This window comes from Antrostomus carolinensis, unplaced genomic scaffold, assembly GCF_000700745.2.
Source record: "Antrostomus carolinensis isolate BGI_N321 unplaced genomic scaffold, ASM70074v2 scaffold3952, whole genome shotgun sequence".
Taxonomy (NCBI): domain Eukaryota; kingdom Metazoa; phylum Chordata; class Aves; order Caprimulgiformes; family Caprimulgidae; genus Antrostomus; species Antrostomus carolinensis.
The window spans coordinates 22,699-28,012 of NW_010298774.1; positions in this window are offsets into that span (position 1 = coordinate 22,699).

Sequence of the window (5,314 nt, forward strand, 5' to 3'; positions counted from 1 at the left end):
GTATGTCTATCTGTAAAGACCACAAAACATGTAATTCAGCCACCTGTTGAAACCACATTGCTTTCCTCTTGCAGCCTAGAAGTTTGTCTATTAGTCTCTTCACTACAGAGGAGACTAATACTTTATTTACAAACATTCTCTGATCTTGTATAGCATGCCACCTAGACATTTTAAACAGTAAAGCAAAACAGTTGTTCTTATTTCCAGGTTGCATGCAGAACTAGAGAGAAACAACAACAATCATAGAATCAGAGAATGGTTTGGGTTGGAAGGAACCTTTAAAGGCCATCTAGTCCAATCCCCTTGCAGTGAGCAGGGACACCTTCAACAGACCAGGTTCCTCAGAGCCCTGTCCAACCTGGCCTTGAATGCTTCCAGGAATGGGGCTTCTACTACCTTTCTGGGCAACTGGTTCCAGTGTTTCACCACCCTCATTGTAAAAAATTTCCTCCTTATATGTAGTCTAAATCTCCCCTCTTAAAACCATTACACCTTGTCCTATTGCTACAGGCGCTATTAAAAATTTTGCCCCCATCATTCTTATAGGTCCCCTTTAAGTATTGAAAGGCTGCAACAAGGTGTCCCTGGAGCCTTCTCTTCTCCAGGCTGAACAACCCCAACTCTCTCAGTCTTTCTTCACAGGAGAGGTGTTCGAGCCCTCTGATCATTTTTGTAGCCCTCCTCTGGACCCGCTCCAGCAGGTCCATGTCTTTCTTGTACTGAGGGCTCCAGAACTGGACACAGCACTCCAGGTGGGGTCTCAATAGAGCAGAATGGAGGTGGAGAATAACTTCCCTCGACCTGCTGACCACGCTTCTCTTGATGCAGCCCAGGATACGGTTGGCCTTCTAGACTGCGAGAGCACATTGCCAACTCATGTCCAGCTTTTCTTCTACCAGTACCCCCAAGTCCTTCTCCACAGGGCTGATCCCAATCCCTTCATCCCCTAGCTTGTATTGATACTGGGGATTGCCCCAACACAGGTGCAGGACCTTGCACTTGGCCTTGCTGAACCTCATGAGGTTCATATGGGCTCACTTCTCAAGCTTGTCCAACAAAACAAATAAAAAATAAACCATCTTCCTCAATATTTAGACAAAAGATAAGCTCCAGTTTTCCCAGAATATCTCCACAGAAATAAGTCATTGCTACCCTACACATCAAATAGACACACATACATATATATGTGACGTCACATAAAAAAAATGAATGCCAACATAAAACCACAGAAGACAAAGACTGTTTTCTCAATATGCCCCTGGAGGCTTACTCTCTTAAGTTATTTTGTGTAGGAGGATCAGCACTACCAGTGCAATAGAGCTTTTCACAGACCTGAATCAACCTCCTTGTAAAACAGAGACCTAAATTAAGACAACTATAAGGACAAAACAAGTATTTTCCTCTCTTTGTGCCTTGCTGTGTTCTGTTGTCTCCCTGGTCTTCTCTAATCTGCTTCCAAACTCTTCCCTTTTTGCCATGTTTTTTCCAAAGGTCCTCTAACTCTTCTTTTCACCTGCTTCTGGTTTTAGTCCCTTGTGCTTGCTACATGAAAAAAGTAAGGACATCTTTTGCATCTACACACTCAACTCAAGCACCATGCTAGGGTTATGCCTACTCACAGTGCTGCATTGCACAGTGCTCACTGACAGGGAGGCAGGGGCATAAAACTTAAAACCAGTGTTAAAAGAAATCTCTACTCTTCCACAGCCCAAACATCTGATTTTACAATTATTTCAACAAGTTTTATTTAGCTTTCACTAACTAAAGAAACTGAGCTCCTCAGTATAGGCTGTCTGAAGAGCAGTTTGGCTTATCAAGCCATACAGACTTTTGCCTTTTCTCCATTTTCTCTATTTCTACCTTTCTCTTTCCTGTCTTGTTTTCTGAATTAGTCATAGACTATGAAACACACAGACATTATTTTTCATTTATATCTGAGGTCTTCTTTCAGCAGATTTTATACCTCTTTTACATATGTGAAGAGTCTGAAATACAGTTTGACAAGGAAGAACAGAAACAACATGTGCATACATTGGACTCCTAGTTCAAGTGTACATGCAGCTTTTAATAATCACTCATGCTAAGCTTAGAAAGTGAAATTAAGGCAAACATTAAATATTTTCTTGCAATGTCACAAGAAATTAAAATTTTTTTTTGTTAAGATTCCATTAATGTAATGTAAGATTCCATTAATGGAAGAGACACTTACAGAAAAGGCAGAATTTACACAGGAAACCTGCCTTGTTCATGTCAAAAATGTGATGATTCAAACACTTTGACTTTAGCAGAATCTCTCTGAAGTTTTTATTAACCTCACTATATCAGTCCTGCTACTACTTTCTGTATCGGACACATTTTGAAAGTGTATGTATAAAAACGCAACACCTCTCTATGAATGACTTTCAAAAAAAAGTAAATTCAGGCTCTGAAAGATTTTTACAAGTAGTGTGTATTACTTTGCTGTGATAAACGCAGCCTTAGACTTCACAGGGTATTGAAAGAATGATTACAAGTTATGAATTGGTTTGTATCACTCAAACACCTTAAAGCTGTTCTAATTAATTTATTCTTCACAATTTCATAGCACACTTCTAGAATGAATTTAATCTTGCAACATCTTCATGAGAAACTCAAATCTAAGACCAACCAGGGAGGACTGAAAGACCTTTTGCAGGCTAGCTCAGACATGCTTTTCAGGTACAGCCATATCCCCATCAACTAAATTACATTCTTGAAACATACTACAGTTAGAGATACACATCTTGCACACCTTATATGCTTTATCTGTGCATTCAAATTGTATACACTTAAGTCTCTGTATACATTATGTTCCCCTTATGCTAATTGTTATAGAAAAAGGTGGTTTGCTATATGTTGGACAGCTGCTTCATTTGGGGTTAATGATGCTTATTGGAGTATAAAACAACTGGTGACAGACCTCTGAATCAACAGATAAAGGACTGATGGAAAAATGCACTTGCTATATTTAAAAGATAAGGTCCAAGTCATGTAGACAAGGCTGTCTAAGGATCACTGGCATTTGAAGTGATGTAAACATCCCCTTCACCTGAACAATATCTAGCGAGCAAGCACTGTTATACTGCAAAATAAAAGCTCTCTAAAAAATTATTTTAATATTTATACACTTAAAAGTTTCTTTTTAGTTCTGTATATACCTTTCACTTAAACATACACTCTCATAAAGGAAATGAAGGTATAATACATGTAACAACCTGCACAGCACAGGTTGTAGTTTGTGTAACCAAGAATGTTACATGGAAAAAAAACACTACTTAAAGTGCAAATACTTTTAAAGGCTATATTACAGTAGGCTGAAGTGTTCTTCTGGCCTAGCAGAATTTGAAAAGGAAACTTCCTATAGGTCTACTAAAATTCTGCATGTATGTGCCTTTCACAGCCCTTACAGAGGACAAAAGAAATGCTACACATGCACACTAACACATTGCAGAGGTTTCTATATGCATCAGGCTAGAAAACAGCAAATGAAACATTTCTGATTTGTCACACAAGCACTGATTTTTATTTTGATTTGCACAAAACTTCAACTAGAACTCAAAGAAAAGCATACAAGCACAGGATTTTGAAGCACTTTTCTAGTTAAACGCAGTTTAACCACAGAGTTCCAGATATATTTTAATAAGTTTTTATTAATCTTGTTTTCCATCTAAAACTATTAAAAAGCATCTTGCTGTCACCTTGCTATGTCTGTCAGCAAAAAATGCCAACAAAAACATAAAAGATTCCAGTATGGCACTCAGAAACTAGATAGTGTCACTCTTGGTAGGTCTTTTCACCTTGGCACTGGGCCATGTTTGTTGTGGTTGTACTGCTTTCAGATCATTTGTTTTGTGTGAGCTCATGTTTGCCTCCAAAATAGCATGTAGACATATCTGAGTATTAAAAAGCCTATGCTCCTCCATGGCTCTTGTTTTATGTCCTTCACATGTTTTTCTGTGATTCAGTCGCAGAAAAGCCAGGAGCAGAGGATCCTAAAACTTCCTTCCCAAGTCAGAGGCACAGTTCCTTTTCTTGAAAATCGTTTGGCTAACCTTCCCTTACAGACGGAGATTTCACAGCCTTCTCAAAGTATTTCATTACCTTCTTATCTTCCACTATTTTAACATTTCCCCTAACATCTAACCTGAATTTTATTGCAATTTCCCTTATTTGCTGTGAATATAGAGAAAAAAACAAACAGCTCCTTTTCTTCTGTGCAAGAACATTTTAAAACCTTAAACACTCATTATATACTATCTCCCCTTCAAAATTATCTTTGGGCTAAATAAATCCAGTTCTTGCCCTCTTTCCTCACAGATCATGCTTTCTTGATCTCCAGCTGTCACTGCTATTTTGTGGACTCTTTCAAATGGGTCAGCTACTCCTGTACAGCAGTGTTCAAATCTGGAAGCAGAACTAAAAATGAAGTTTTACCAGCACTGAGTAGACTAGATACATTATATACATTTTCAAGGGAAAAAAGAATGGAGAATGCCTTACTAGGGTGGAAACACAAAATTCACTAGACCCATTTGAAATTGCTTCTTACTTTTACAAGGGCAAGAAACATTAACTGGAAGATTAAATAACAACTCCCTAGCAGCAAACAATTTTTAAGTTATTTCAGCACTAGATCCTTAAGATTTTCAGATTCATACATGTTCATCAATATGTTAAGAGAAGAGGAAACAGGAATTGTTTATTTTCCCCCTCCTCCCACTCTGCCTGGAAAACCTATGGGCAATGCCACAGAAAGCCAGTGGAACTATTCACAAAGAAAACAAAAAATAAGTGAAGGATAAAGCAGCAGACATACCAGTCAGAGAAACGCTACACTCATCAGCTTCCTGTTTATTCATCACTCTTTGAATGGGACACTTTCCCTTCTGGCATCCTCTCACTCGTAGGAAGTCCCCTTTTATATTTATATCTAAGTTTCTTATACAATCTTAATGGTATAATGTATTAAGCTTTGGCCATTTCTCCTTTAAAAAGATTGCTAGAAAACAGGAAGTAAAACCCCAAGAAAAAATTCTCAAATGTTCAAAGTGAAGAACCAAACACAAAAATCTAAATTTCTGTTGAAAACATGGTCTAGAATTTCAACTAGCTTGCCCCTCACCCCCAAATGCACAAAAATAAGAAAATGAGTACAGCAGGACAAGTGGTTTTCAATACCTCTTTGTTCAAAAGTCACTTGTGATCCCTTCAGAACACTGCAGCCGTAAAGATTACGATAATAAAGTTGCAGAGAGAAATTAGGGCACAGATGTTATAGTGAAGACCCTGAATAAAT